A 16,526-nucleotide genomic window follows, 5' to 3' on the forward strand; every position below is an offset into this window, starting at 1 on the left:
AAAAGTGTACTTAAGTACAGTCAGTGGCGGCACCAGGGTATGGCTGGGGTAGGCTACAGCCATACCAAGAAATGGCTTAGCCCTACCTTAGCCCGACCATGAAAAAATATGTTAAGGTAAGCATGTTGTTAACACGGATTGCGAAAATCTACCGGTCGTGTCCACAACACACAAACTGATCCTGCTGTAACAACAAGTGCACGTTACTGACGCAATATGGTTGATACCATTCGGGCTTATGCTAGAGGGGGCAAGGAATAGTCTAAGTAGTGGGGGAGTTTTATACTCTAGGTGTGGAAATTATTTTGCGTTATAATATCAGCGCGGCCGCGGTCAGATAAAAAATGCCTCCGAATGCAATTTGAATAGACCTACAGCCAATCAGAGCAACGAAACGTTGGGTCTGCTCAGAGTCATAGAGATATAAGATTTTTCTCTCTAGAGATCTGGGTCTGCTGCGTCATGCATTACTGATACGTCACGTTCACAGTGAAAAGTCCCCAAACTCGCGCCGAGTAAATTGCAGACGGACAGCAGAACTTCTAGGATTAATTGTGATATAGTGTGTATGTCATTACATTACAAATACTGACTTGAGAACCACCACTGTATGGGTTAGCCCTACCATAGATTACCCAACAAAGATAATATGGCGCCGCCACTGGCTGGGACTAAGCTAGTAGCCTAGCTAAAACCACAGACCCAGACTCATCCGACGCCACTCCAGCAAGAGTGACTCTGCTAAGCAACAGCGGCTGGATTTTAACCGAGGGACTGCTAGCCAGGGAAAAGTTGATAAAGCCATTGCCAGGTATGTTGTAGAACACATGCAGGATATTTCTACTATTGATATTTCTTGATCCACAGATTGTATTATTCTCCAATGCAATAACAGTACTGAAATGAAGGCTATAAGAACATTAACGGGAGCCCTTTTTTAAGTAACTAACGCGTTACCTCACACTTTTGGGTGAGGGCAATCAGTAAAGTAACTGAGTTACTTTTGAAATGAAGTAACTAGTAATGGTAACTAGTTACTGGTTTTCAGTAACTAGCACAACACTGGTTGTATGTAATTATTAACAAATATACTAAGTCTGACATCTTCATTGACATTTTACAATCAAAGGGAACATCCCCAAAAAATGGGAACATCCTCTAATAAGCTCACTAAACAAATATCAGTTCACAGAAATGTTATTTCATTTTTACAAGTGGCATGTTTGTATTGAACAGGTTATTAAACAGAGGAATACAACTATTTTAAACTATTGGAAAGCAAGAAAAATGTGTGTATATTGAGATTAACCGTTAAGATGACATACACATGAAGTCATGAACACTAACCCAGACATTAGTTCAATCAGGAGAGACGTGATGTATGAAATACATGTTTATTATCGGGACACATGATATGCGGGAATAGTGATTGACGTACTACAACAAGTAACGGTAATGATGTTTTGGCGATTAGGCCCCGGGTTTGCAGGATGATCATTCAGGAGGGAAAGAACCGCTCTGATGAACCCCCGGGGTCTAGACACTGGTGGTGGTGATAGTAGTTTGTCCGATCTGAAGGGAGAAGGTTTCAGCTTGGCCCTGTATTAGGAGACAGGAGGCGAAGGGGTGGAGGAGGGTTGTGCGTTGACACCTGAAATGACAACTGACGGGGAGGGGAGAGCAGATTTAAAGGGGTTAGCAGGTGCGATGATTGGCTAGCCGGGGCGTAACGCCCCTGATCACTTATTGAGATAACGTGTGACACCAGATGATATTGTCTTCCTGATTGAACTTGCGCTGAGCTACATTTCAATCAGGAGAGACGTGATGTATGAAATACATGTTTATTATCGGGATACATGATATGCGGGAATAGTGATTGACTTATTACAACAAGTAACTGTAATGATGTTTTGGCGATTAGGCCCCGGGTTTGCAGGATGATCATTCAGGAGGGAAAGAACCGCTCTGATGAACCCCCGGGGTCTAGACACTGGTGGTGGTGATAGTAGTTTGTCCGATCTGAAGGGAGAAGGTTTCAGCTTGGCCCTGTATTAGGAGACAGGAGGCGAAGGGGTGGAGGAGGGTTGTGCGTTGACACCTGAAATGACAACTGACGGGGAGGGGAGAGCAGATTTAAAGGGGTTAGCAGGTGCGATGATTGGCTAGCCGGGGCGTAACGCCCCTGATCACTTATTGAGATAACGTGTGACACCAGATGATATTGTCTTCCTGATTGAACTTGCGCTGAGCTACATTTCAATCAGGAGAGACGTGATGTATGAAATACATGTTTATTATCGGGACACATGATATGCGGGAATAGTGATTGACTTATTACAACAAGTAACTGTAATGATGTTTTGGCGATTAGGCCCCGGGTTTGCAGGATGATCATTCAGGAGGGAAAGAACCGCTCTGATGAACCCCCAAAAGAAGTGAAGGATGAAGTACTGAGCTGTGAGCAATTCTTACCTTGCGGCTGGCTGCGGAAATCTATGGATGAAATGAGAGATTAACATGGGGACGTGATAAGCGCCGGAATCGCTTCCGGGCTGCGGGGTTAGACATGCAGACCCACTGGCCGCAACCTGCACTGCAGGGTTAAACATGACGCAGACCCTTGTCCGCAACCTGCACTGCAGGGTTAAACATGACGCAGACCCATGTCCGCAACCTGCATTCGCAGGGTTAAACCTAACGCAGACCCATGTCTGCAACCTGCCTTCGCAGGGTTAAACCTAACGCAGACCCATGTCCGCAACCTGCATTCGCAGGGTTAAACCTAACGCAGACCCATGTCCGCAACCTGCATTCGCAGGGTTAAACCTAATGCAGACCCATGTCCGCAACCTGCATTCGCAGGGTTAAACCTAACGTGGACCTGTGTCCGCAACCTGCACCCGCAGGGTTAAACATAACGCGGACCCATGTCCACAACCTGCATTCGCAGGGTTAAACCTAACGTGGACCTCTGTCCGCAACCTGCACACGCAGGGTTAAACATAACGCGACCCACTGGCCGCAACCTGCACTCGCAGGGTTAAACATAACGCAGACCCGGAGGTCACAACCTGACATGTAGGGTTAACATGAACACGGACCCGGAGGTCACAACCTGACGTGCAGGGTTTAACATGAACACGGACCCGGAGGTCACAACCTGACGTGCAGGGTTAAACATGAATACGGACCCGGAGGTCACCTGACGTGCGGGGTTAAACATGAACACCGACCTGGAGGTCGCAACCTGACGTGCAGGGTTAAACATGGCGCAGACCCGGAGGTTGCGACCTGACATGCAGGGTTAAACATGAACACAGTGACACGTATACATGCTGACGTGCTATGAAACCACCACCACCAGTTATAGGCATAATTACCATTTTTATTGTTGAGAGACCTTGGATAGCCAGCACGCGCTAATGTCCGGGCGAATGTGGGATATGAAGGCGGAGGAGGACCACCGTCCGAGTTGCAGGGATGAGGGAGAAATGCCTTGATTGGCAGCAGAGGTGGCTGCACCTATCTGAACGAAAGCCCTGATATGCTATTAGGACGCCACAACCAGTTATATGCATATTTACCATAGGTAAACTGAAGAGATCTTGGATTGGCAGCACGAGCCGATGTCCGGCGAAGAGGGAGATGTAGACAAGTAATGCACGAGAGCTGTTAGCTGGAGTACAGTGATGCATGAATATCATGACCTGGATTGACCCAAGCCAAGTGAGCATAAACCCGAGAATATGAATGAAGTGCAGATGCACGCAGAAAAAACATACGCTTAGTTAAATACTGAGACATGACCCATGATATAGACTAGCTTAATTAGCAGTTAAGTACGCCAGGATGAGTCATAGATGCTGATAAGCTGATTGAGTGATTAGGACCGTCTTCTATCATCTGAGAGAGGATGATGGAGGGACGCTAGTGTTAGATCCAGCGAGTGTGATAATAAATGTGTAAGCAGGAGTGGAAATCTGAGCGTGCCGCTATAGCGGATGATCTCATGCAGATATTCCCCCCAAAACGGAGCATGTGCAGTGCACGTCCTTAAGAGTCGGGGAAAACACGGTCGTCGTGAGGCCGGCGGATGCCACGTCCAGGAAACGGGAGATGATGCGTGCCGAAGATTATCCGCATGCAAAGTACGGTTGCCCGGTGAGGAACAGCAACTGTCGTTGAAGATGTTTGCTGTCTACGCCTTGACGTTTATGTGGATGCACGCAGTTTGGTTAGAGAAACATTAATACCATGAGCTTGATGTGATGCCTAGGCACTCCGGGTGTGTGACTGGGCCTATAGTTCCTCATGAATAGGAACGCTGTGCTCCTAAGGAGTCTCTTCTTCTTCTTCTTCTTCTCTTTCTCAGTTGAGCTGAGTTATAGGTTAGTAATGTTGTATTTGAACACTAGATGGCGTAAAAGCACGCATGAGGGGATCTCCCTGGGCAGTGGGTGATTTGAACTGGGGAGAGACAACTATGAATATTATTTATCCGAATAGCTGGTGCACGCGTTGTTTCTCTTTACTTGACTCCCGCTTAAGGCTGAAAGAGTTCCGCTGAAAGGATTATGGGAACTTTAAAGTGCGTCAATAATATCTGCTTTGAAGAGCCAGCCTTGGCCTGCACACTATTAAGATTACATTGTCTCCGTGCGTAGAGGGGGAACATTGACCTTGTCATCGAGAATGCCCTGGCTATACCAGTCATGCTAGGGCCTACGCTAAAGCGAATAGAGTTGTAACGAGCAGTACGCTTGAACAAAGTGACTAGAACGCGACCGCACCTTGAATACTTATACAAGTCGGGCAGCACTAAGATCTGTTATTGTGTAGGAAACGGTTTAATGCCGCAATGATAGTGACAGTAGTCAAGATGACTGATTAGCTTGGTTGCTAGTAACATCACCTGTAGGATGCCAGATAACCATATGACGGTGTTGTGATGCCGACGGCATAAATCCATACTGAAACATGTCGCTAAGAGATGGGAAATAATTATCGTCTGCTTATGTGACAGTCGGACAGTGAGTGCTTAACGACGACCGCTGGCGTGTGAGTTAACAATGGAATAACTTCGGTGCACGCGCGCTGCAGCGGCGTTAATGCCGCTGGATCACATGATAACCGATGCGTCACGGCGTTCTAGAAATATAGTTTGAAGAAGTAGTTCTGATAAATCTGCTTTGTATGATTAAAAACTACCCGACGCAATCCTCTATTGATGTTTGTTTGACAGCGGTATTGGGAGAGAAACGGCGATGTAAACGTTACGTCATGACGCGATATTCACCTTGAACCTAATTCACCTCTGAAATGTGTAAGGATTTAGTGGATCAGAGACTGGGAACGGATTTGGACAGTGCTGCCGAGGAGATGTTGTTGTCGCATATCCAGCCGTTGGTGCACCGAGAAACTGAATATTTCTTAGTGGAGAAGAAGAAGAAAAAAAAGAAAATACGATCATTCAGTCAATAATCATTAAATTAATATTGGGAGTCAATTCCTAATTTATTTAGTATCTGGTCGTGTCATAAACAGGATAATGTGCAGTGACTTGGTCATTGAGGAAAAGAAGCCCTACGAAACACCATTAATTTCAGGTAACACTGTGCAAAGTAATACGTTACTGAAACTCCATACTGTAACACGTTAAACCCAACACTGCCTGAAACTCACCTTAACCCTGAACTAAAGGTAGCAATGCATAGTGTTGAACTTCCTGTCGGCTCCCAGACCGTAGTCGAGGAAACGGGGGGGGCATGACTCTGTGTCGTCTCCCAGGGCAGAAGCAACGCGCTTCGGGTTCAATAACCCATTTATCGGAAAGACTGGAGAGAGGCAAGCTCTTCTTGGAAGGTCGTTGCATTTATTTAGCTCTTCTGTTCGCAAGATAGATTCGCAAGATCACAGACCTTCCTTTTCTGCTGCCTCGTTTACTTCAAGAAAACATGTATCCCGCTCGCTCGCTCTGCACGCGCCACACCCCTCTCTTAAAGGGGTAGCGATCTCACTCTGCATGACCCGAATGTCATAACAATATAACGAAACATCTCATGAATTTGTTGCAACTGCCTCTAGCCAGCGCCACCCTGACGCCTGTTTTAGAGGTGAGGCGCAGGAGGAAGTAGCTTCAAGGGGATGTAGCTTAAGCCCTGCCTGCCTGCGGTAGGGGTTGTGGTTGAAGCCAGCAATGGGTAAAGCTTCGCATGCGATGAAGGCCTGTTCCGCGTGAAGCCGGAAGCGCTGCATTTGAGCTGCCCTGATGCCAGTGATGCCTGAAGGCGTGCGTCGATTGTTCCCGTGAAGTAGGCCATTTCCATTAAGCCGGAGGAACTTCCGTGGAGCCCGATTTCCTTGTCTTTCCTCCCGCATCCGGGTTTGCGGGGCGGCCGGCTGGAACCGCTAGCCGACTGGGGAACGCCGCCTGTAGCTTAATCCGCAAGACTGCGGAGCTGATGAATATGCCTGGAGTTGGGGCGAAGTCCTGCTGCTGCTTGTGCGTTGACACCTGAAATGACAACTGACGGGGAGGGGAGAGCAGATTTAAAGGGGTTAGCAGGTGCGATGATTGGCTAGCCGGGGCGTGACGCCCCTGATCACTTATTGAGATAAGGTGTGACACCAGATGATATTGTCTTCCTGATTGAACTTGCGCTGAGCTACATTTGTCTAATTTGAACCTAAAACACTTGTAGCCAGTCTCTGCATTCCCCTTATTCAACAATAAGGGGAATGTCAACACAGACACCTGTCAGCCCGCACTCTGCTGTTCCTCAGCACCACTCCCCCTCCCTCCCGCTGAAATTATGAATGAAAAGCGTAGTAATCATAGATAACACGGCAGGGTCCGTGACAGGTTGTTTTCATCTGATTTCAAATAAACAAAGTCTTGGTTTTAAGAATATTACATTTGTTTCGCCAAATTCAGATGATAAAAACAACTTTTAAGCTTGTAAAGGCATAATTACAAGAGGAAACTGAACGTCACAGCAGGCATAACAACAGCCAGTGTTTCTTGTGAGGGTTTCCCCGGGAAACAAACACAATACACACAAATGCGTCACAGATTATTTTTGCGGTATTTGAAATCATGTACGCAGCTCGCAACGTAACTAGGAGTCTAGTGGACGGTATCAGTACTACAAGTAACATTTTTTTATTAATTACGTTGTTTATAAATTAATCTGAGGGCCGCAAAAAGAGGAGGTGGGGGCCGCATGAGGCCTGCAGGCCGCCATTTGCCCATCCCTGATCTAGAGAATTCGAACGGCACTTATCTATGAAATGCCATTTAAGCCAAAATTAAATAAATACATAAATAATTAAATAAATACATAAATAATTAAATAAATACATATATATATAAATATGCCTATGAAATACATTCTGAATTAAATAAATGAGGCAATAAATATGTATACATTGTACATTTAAATACACATTTATTTATTTCATGGGACTTTTATTTCATAATGACACATTTATTTATTTATTTTAAGAGACTTTTATTTCATAATGACACATTTATTTATTTCAAGAGAATTTTATTTCATAATGAAACATTTATTTATTTATTTCAAGAGACTTGTATTTCATAATGCCACATTTATTTATGTCAGGGGACTTGTATTTCATAATGCCACATTTCCATTCCTTATATGCAAATGAACGGGGCGTGGTTAGCTCACAGATCCAGACCAAAGCAACAGCACCACACTCCAGTACTCTTAAGTGGTTTGCAAGCTGCCAATAAACCAAACCGGTTCAAGAACCATTATTGTGCTTATCTGGTGCTTAACTGGTTCTTCTCTGGTTCTGAGTCCAGAGCCAGTTGCGGGCTACAGCCTGATTTAGCTCTGGTTCTTCCTGTTTCAGCCGCAGCGGAGCCCGGCTCTAAACACCGAAAACCGGTTCTTAGCCGAACCCACTGGGCTGCCCGGCAAGAACCAAGAACAAACGCTCACTTCGGAAGGGGGTAGATTAACCTGAGCCATAATAACAGTTTATGGCAAGTACGGAAAATGAAAGTTGTAACAAGCAGTAGCGCTGAGCAAAGTGAGAAGATCGTTCTTATTATACATCCATGGTGAAGATCAGTTGAGAGACAGCTCCTTAAAACCCAACCGCTCTACTCAACGCAACTCTGCTAAACCCGCGGTCAGAGAGCGGAGATGTTTCCCCTGTGTGATGTAATATGACGCGTTTGACGTAAGTAGTAAAATTCATCCCGCTTTCATCTCATTAGTATGCATAGGGGGTGACAGGTGCTGTGACAGGTCACACCTTCCCCTACTTATGCTAATGAGCTAAGTCCCGCCTCCCTTTGTTCGAAGTGTGAGATCTCAAGTAGGTGTGATATCCTAAGTAGGTGTGAGATCCGTCGATAGGAGGGGGTTGATGTGTATTCACAGGTGTGAAAAGCCCCCACTGTTGCGCCTTATGGTGTATCATAAAAAATGTTTCAATCACATTAGTATGCATAAAAAGTGACAGGTGGGCCCGCCCCCAAGTCTATTAAAACAAAATGCCGCTTCCATCACATTAGTATGCATAAAAGTGACAGAAGGGCCCGCCCCAATTATGTGATGTCAGAAGACCGAGGGGGTGGAGTGAGATAAAAAAAAAAGAACCCCGTGCAGATAAAAAGCCAGTCATTTCCAATCATCAAGTCATCTCTCCAAAAAGAAAAAATGGCCAAGAGACGCCTCGATATGGGTTTAATCAGCGAGACGCATGTGACAACTTACCGCCATCTGTCCGGAGCGCCAGTCAAGAAACGGATGCAGTATCTGTGCCGGGTTCAAACACCTCCGGTCGAAGATCTTGAAGAGAAATGGCTTCTGGAAAATGAACATGTTTGGGGATACGTATTCAACTATATGGCGAATGAACTGCATTTCTACAACCTGAAGAATGGAGAAACGTATGGACCCCACAGTGTTAAAGCGACGTTGACCTCAACAGATTGGGCTGTGTTAACTCTGGTGTCTTCCAGAGATCTCCACGCAACCATTGTATCGGAAGAAGTAGTGCATCAAGAAAATACTGTGAAACCAGCGGTGTACAAGATATTTGCAACAAAAAGCAAAGAAACGCAAACAAAAAGCGAGATCAGAGAAGAGTTCTCACCGTTACCCCTCAATGTGGAGGAAGAAGAAGGAAATATCCCCCCGCTGCCAGAAGTGAAAAGAGTCCTGACAAGCACCGTCTGGGAAACTAAAAGCGGACCATCTGGACGATGGTATTACCGAGCAAGCCGTTTGCTGACGCAGGGGAAGGACCCCTCTGATGATTTTGTTTTGGAGTATTTCAACTCTACATGCGGGATTTTTCAAACATCCTTGCGGGTGCCTCTGACTGCTTGGCTGAAAATGATTGATGAGAAATCTACAAAGCTTAAAGAACTTTTTAAACAGAGTCAGACATCGATGGACATTATACTGGTGAAAAAGACTCTCACCTATGCAGATGACTCCTCCTCCCACTCAGCATAACAAGTCCCACCCCCCTCCCCAGATCATTTAAAAGTAAGGACCGCTCAAAGACATTCACTGAACACTAACCATGGATCTGAGAAAAAACAAGTCTCTAACCGCGAGTTGCAGCCTGGAAAAAACGCCTGGAGGACCCCCATCATCTCCAACAAGCTGGAATCCCTATATCGATATGTTGCTGCCATTGATGTTACTGGTTGGCTGGATATGGATCAACCTCCATCTACTCCATCCGTGTCTCCAGGGATATCAACAGCTTCTTCACACTACCCGGTAGCAGACATTGAATCGCCATGCTTTTCTTATGCTCCAGAGGGGGATGCTGCAGAAGGTACTAGGACGGCTTCGTTCCTGAATACGGTAAAAGCTGTAGTGGTTCATCTGCTGGACAGGGTGCTACATCTGTACAGAAAGGAGAAATGTTACGGATGTCAAGTCGACCATCCCAGTCAAATTCAACATGAGTGTTTGTTTCCGACCGAAGAATACTATCTGGATCGACACTATGATGAAGTGGTAAAGAGACTGTGGACCGTTCGTTTCATTCCAGCCATTCGGGACGCTCTACACCAGAGCCACCTTCATGTGTCGGGGAAGAGGATCTTTGGAGCTGCTGAGGCGATTCTGCACAATCTCAGAAACACAAGACTCTTTGAGGCTAAAATCGACAAGTTTTACAAACGGCTTGACGAGACCCAGACAAAGAACATAACAGCAGCCTGGGACTCTTGGCAGCAATAGGAAGAGTTTGATAGTTTTATTTTCGTAAAAGTATGTTTTTTTATTTTATCTGTTTTATTTGTATTTTACTTGATCTAGTGTGTCCTTCCTAACAATCCCGTTTGTGCTTTTAAAATATTTTTTTATTCTCTGTTTGGAGAAAATGTTTTTTTGATATATGTGCCAAATCAATAAAATGCGTTGTAAGAAAAACTGTTGTACTCATTACCTCACTGGTGCTGTAACGGGGAACATGTCTGAGAAACGTGTCATGCGAAGGGTTTTTTATTACACTCCGTCTAATCCAGGGAGTTTAGGGGGCGTTGATAAACTCCATAGAGCTGTACAGATTGAAACGGGTAAACAAGTAAATGTAGAGAAAGTCAGAGAATTTTTATCTGAACAGGATGCATATACTTTGCATAAGCCGTCTAGGGTGAATTTTGTAAGAAACAGAGTTTTCGTACTCAGACCGCTACAACAATTTCAAGCTGATCTCTGCGATATGCAGTCGCTGTCCAAACATAATGATGGTTTTAATTATTTGTTAACAGTCGTAGATGTATTTTGGAAAAAAGCCTATGCTCAGGCAATAAAGAAGAATACTGGTATAGAGGTTGCCCAAGCCTTTGATACAATTTTAACACACAGTCAGATTCCTAAAAAGATACAAACAGACGCCGGGAAATAATTCTTTAACAAAGTTTTTCAAGCCTTATTGAAGAAACGAGGTATTGTACATTATGCAACAGCCAGTGATATGAAGGCGTGTGTGGTAGAGAGATTTAACCGTACGCTGAAAACTAAAATGTGGAGGTATTTTACAGCTAAAAACACTCATAGATATATAGACGTCTTACCTGAATTAATTGAAAGTTACAATAATAGTTATCATCGCAGTATTAATAATAATCAAAGTGTTTTTATTGATTTTTGTATACAAACACACATCCAGTACAACACAAAATAACAAGACTCAAAATACACATCACATACTCACCTAAATACAGGTCTAAACTAAAGGAACAATAACAAGACAGGCATTCTTAGGTTAAAATGCATAAATAAACAACAATGTCCGACAGAAGAAAATAAAATAAAAAAATAAAAAAAAATAATAAAAAAAATAAAGGAGGGGTGAGGGGGTGGGGGGGGGGGGTGCTGCCAGTTATGTTGAAGCAGATGAAAGCTCCCGTTCAAGATGGGCGATAAAAGGCTGCCAGACCTTATAAAACTTCTTAGTGTTGCCCTGCAATGTAAATCTAAGGTGCTCCAATTTAAGATGTGTCATTACCTCCTCTATCCATCGTTTATGAGATGGTGGTGTTGTCTTTATCCAGTTAAATAAAATCAACCTCCTGGCCAACAATAACGAGAATGCCATTGCTTTCTTCTGAGCAGTTGTTAGTCCTGCTTCCTCTGGTGCCACACCAAAGATGGCTGTCAGAGGGCCAGGCTCTATATTTTTATTATAAATAGATGAGAAGGCTGTAAAGATTTTGGTCCAAAAATCTTTCAGCCTGGGACAAGACCAGAACATGTGGCATAAATTAGCTGGCACCTGTTTACATCTAGGGCAAGTCGGATCAGTCCCCTGGTAGATTCTTGCCAGTTTGTCCCTTGAGAAATGAAGTCTGTGTAACACTTTAAACTGTATTAATCCATGTCTAACACATATGGAAGAAGAATGTATTAGATCCACTGCCCTACCCCAGTCCACCTCTGATATGTCCAACTCCAATTCCTCCTCCCATTTCCTTTTTATGAGATCAAGGGATGGGGAAGCCACCCTCTGGATATTGACATAAATCCTGGAAACCACCCCTTTAAAGGTCGGGTTCGTATCCAATAGCTCATCAATCCATCCACTCTGTGGGAGAACGAGGGATGAAGAGAATGTTTTTTTAACAAATTCTCGAACCTGAAAAAATCTGAGGTAATTAGTCTTTGAGGAAATGCCATACTCCTTCTCCAGTTGAGCAGCCGACATAAATATCCCATCTTTAAAAAGATTTCTAACACATTCCACCCCAGCTCTATGCCATTCTCTAAACGCTGCTCCCCCAAGGGCCGGGGTAAACAAATGATTGCCATAAACGGGAGCAGAGAGGAGGGCGTTTCTGTTTTTAAAATGTGTTCTGAACTGGATCCATATCTTAATAGAATCATGTACAACAGGGTTATTAGTGTAAAGGTGTTTGCTTAAAGGCAGAGGAGCACAGACCAGGGAGCGCAGGGACACTGGGCTAGATGCATATCTTTCCATATGTACCCACACTGGGGTTTCATCATCGTCTAGCTGCGAGACCCAAAACAACAACTTATGTATATTGGCGGCCCAATAATAGTGCATATAATTTGGTAGAGCCGGGCCTCCCTCTTCCCTCTGTCTCTCAAGGAACTCTCTTCTTATCCGGGGGACCGTTTTATTCCAGATGAAGGTGGATGTACATTTATTCAGTTCCTTAAAAAATGATTTAGGAATGAAAGCCGGAATCGTCTGAAACAAATAAAGGAACCGTGGCATTATATTCATTTTAACAGAATGTATCTTCCCTGCTAATGATAGGGGGAGAGTTGACCATCGTTCCATGTCTAATTTTGCCTTATCCAGTGTTATCTTAAAGTTATGATTAAATAGATCTTTGTATTTACTTGTTACATTAATACCTAAGTAGGTAAACTTATCTTTATGTGTTGTGAAAGGATAGGCCTGAAATGACAGTCTCCTCGCCTGCTTATTAATTGGGAAAAGGACACTTTTCTCTAGATTAATTTTGTACCCTGAGACCTTCCCGAAGCCGTCAATAATATCCAGAGCCACTGGGACGCTTATGATAGGGTTTGACAGGAAAAGGAGGAGGTCATCAGCGTATAGCGAAAGCTTATGGCTTTGCATCCGCCTGCGTATTCCCCCAAGTCCAACAGCACTCCTCAGCATTATTGCAAGGGGCTCAATTGCCATATCGAAGAGCAGGGGTGACAAAGGGCACCCCTGCCTTGTTCCCCGAAACAGGGGAAAGAATTCAGATATCACATTGTTCGTTCTTACCATAGCCTGGGGGCTTGCATATATTATCTGTATCCATGAAAGGAATTTAGGACCAAATCCAAACTTCTCGAGAGCCGTGAACAGGTAAAAATACTCTATTCTATCAAAGGCTTTGTGAGCATCTAGGGATAATACAATCTCAGGCTCAATGTTGTCATCCCCAGTGTATATCACGTTGAAAAGGCGACGGAGATTACTGGAGAGTTGTCTACCAGCCACGAACCCTGTCTGATCAGGATGTATTATCCCACTTGCCACAGGCTCAATCCTAGCTGCCAGTACTTTGGTCAATATCTTATAGTCACAACCAAGTAAACTCACTGGGCGGTACGATTCGCATTTAAGCGGATCTTTATTCTTCTTAAGGAGCACGGAGATCATAGCCTGTGACATTGTTTGAGGTAAAGTATTCTTTTCAAGGGCCTCTTCATATACTTTACAGAGTAGGGGTACAAGTTTAGGCGCAAATGTCTTATAAAATTCACTTGGGAACCCATCTGGGCCCGGCGCTTTACCCGTCTTCATATTCCGAATTGCCTTCTCTATCTCCCTCGTAGTCAGAGGTCCCTCTAATCTATCCCTTTCTGCCCTCTTTATGGATGGCATTTCTAGATTCTCAAAGAAGTTCTTCACTCGCTCGTTGTCATTTATTTCTGAGGTATACAGATCCTTATAAAAAGACTTAAATTGGTTGTTAATACCTTTCTGATCAATAATTTTGTTGCCTTGATTATCACCTATCTCCACTATCATGCCAGCAGCCGCTGATTGCTTCAGCTGGTGGCTCAGGAGCTTACCCGCACGCTCACCATGCTCATAGAGATCCTGTCTGGACCTAAGATATAGATCCACCTCGCGTTGATTCGTTAAGACATCATATTCAGTTTGTAGCAAGATCCGCTTTCTATGTAGCTCCTCAGAGGGAGCTGTAGAGTTTACCAGGTCGACTTCTTTTATTGCCCTAGTTAATTCTGTAATACGTTTCATCTTTCTCTTCCTGTCACCAGCATTAAATGAAATTATTTGCCCTCGTATATACGCTTTTAAGGATTCCCACAAAATGCCACTACTTATGTCAGGGGTATCATTAAGCTCTAAGAAAAAGTCTATTTGCGAATTTATGAATTTTGTAAAATTGTCATCTGCCAATAGCCTGTTATTAAGACGCCACATTCTCTGAGGTGGCGTGTTTTCAGGAAAGTGAAGTCTCAATATGACTGGGCTGTGGTCGGATATTACAATACCAGAGTATTCTATATGCATTACCATAGAGGTCAGTTTATTATCCAATAAGAAGTAATCAATTCTAGTCTAGTCTAGTATGTCCGATGTGGTGGAGAGTAAAAAGAGTACTGCCTGGAGGTCGGATTTACGAATCTCCATGGATCAAACATACCATATACCTCGCAAAAAGAATTAATGCATTGTGCTGAATTACTTAATACCTTGGATGTTGGGCTAGAGCGGTCCAGAGTTGAATCGAGGACACAGTTTAAGTCACCTCCTAGAATCAGATTATGGGTATCCAAATTAGGTAATAATGAAAATAGGTCCTTAAAAAATTGAACATTATTCCAATTGGGAGCATATAAATTTGCCAACACCACCGGGATGTTGAACAGTTTTCCAACCACAATAATATACCGGCCATGCTTATCTCTTATAGTGGTTGTTTCTATAAATTGTACATTCCTGTGTATAAGGATGGCCACTCCCCGGCTCTTACCATTGAAGTTTGAATGATAGACCTGAGTAAATCCCCCCCTACAGAGCTTAAGGTGGTCCTTATTCAACAAATGTGTCTCCTGTAAATAAACTATCCCTACGCCCTGGTCTCTCAAATGTGAAAATACCTTACTCCGTTTCGCTGGCTTATTGATCGCCCTCAGGTTCCAGCTCATCAGTTTTGTGTCCATTCTGCTTGGATCCATGATTGGTGACATATCAGGAGACTGTAGCCCAATGTCACCATTGCACCCCTATGGTACCCATTATCCGGATAGCACCTTGAAGTCTTGGCAGCAAAAGCAAAAGAAAAAAGAGGGGGACTGGGAAGGAAGGGGAGGGGGGGGGGGATCACCCACACAGATACAATCAACATATAACACATAACATATATAATCATAAATACAATGCTCTTCAGCGAGCACTGCTGTGTCCAACCGGTCCACCATCTCCTGCACATCGAGCTAACCGTGTGCGGCTCCGTGTATTTCACATTATCAGAATCATAACATCACCCTTTTGACTCAATCCCCTAATGGGAAAAGAAAAACAAACGAGGGAGGGGGGGGCTCGAACAATGAGACCCTGAATAAGGTACAGTAATGAAATAAAAATAAACAGTAATACCATAGAAGGTATGCAACAGTGGCAGCGAGGATCAATAGTCCCTTAAACCTTGAATAGCGTACAACAGTAATATGAGGGAGGGCAACAGTAGCTCCCAAAAAGAATTAGGTTTATAAAAATATGCTTTGAATAACTACTGGAGTCCAGGTCTCCCAACTACACACAGTAACAACACAGCCCTGAATAACTACTGGAGGCCAGCTCCATAAGGTACAAACCATATATATGCTGGCGGCCAGGTCCCCGATCCCCCCACAGCAACAACGGAGCTCTGAATAACAACTGGAGGTCGGTCCTTAGCCGGAATCAAGGCAGTCCATTGTTTCACCCGGGGCTCAGTTCCTTTCTGATATAATCCACAGCGTTTTGCGGGTTCTCAAAGGTCTTTGTTTGTCCTCCTTCTGGCGTGATCACCAGGGTTGCCGGGTATCGCAACCCGTATCTGACCCCCGTGCAGGACCGCAGGAGGCCTCTCGCTTCTCTGAAGGCCGTCCTCTTGTTGTTTACCTCCTGGGTGAAGTCTGGGAAGATGTGAATGTTTCCGCTCCGACCCTCGGGTGTTCTCTCCATTTCCCTCGCCTTCCTCAGTATCTCCTCTTTCTCTGTGTAGTAATGGCACCTCACTACGAAGGCTCTCGGTGGTCCTACATTCCCGTCTCGCCTCGCTCCGAGGGCCCGGTGTGCTAGGTCCAGCGTCGGTGTTGCTGCTAGTCCCAACTTTTCCTCCAGTAAACCAGCCATAAACTCTGACGGCTTCTTGCCTGCCTCGGCTCCTTCTCTGACCCCCACGACCCGGATGTTATTGCGCCGTGAGCGTGCCTCGAGGTCTTCATTTCGTCCCTTCTGCTTCAGCAGCTCCTTCTCCATTTCTTTCAGTCTCGTCTCCATGTCTGTTAAAG

At 44.5% G+C, this 16,526-nt stretch overlaps 1 long non-coding RNA gene across 1 annotated transcript in view; it reads left to right on the forward strand.

Moving 5' to 3' along the window:
- The first annotated feature begins 413 nt into the window (after positions 1 to 413).
- Positions 414 to 16,526, forward strand: part of LOC307014674 — a 34,814-nt gene continuing 18,701 nt past the window's right edge. The window contains exon 1 of the long non-coding RNA XR_013801290.1: positions 414 to 811. This is a non-coding gene — a long non-coding RNA (uncharacterized lncRNA). The remainder of the gene's footprint in view (positions 812 to 16,526) is intronic.

The sequence above is a fragment of the Notothenia rossii genome, assembly GCF_949606895.1.
Source record: "Notothenia rossii genome assembly, chromosome: 8".
In the NCBI taxonomy this organism is placed as follows: domain Eukaryota; kingdom Metazoa; phylum Chordata; class Actinopteri; order Perciformes; family Nototheniidae; genus Notothenia; species Notothenia rossii.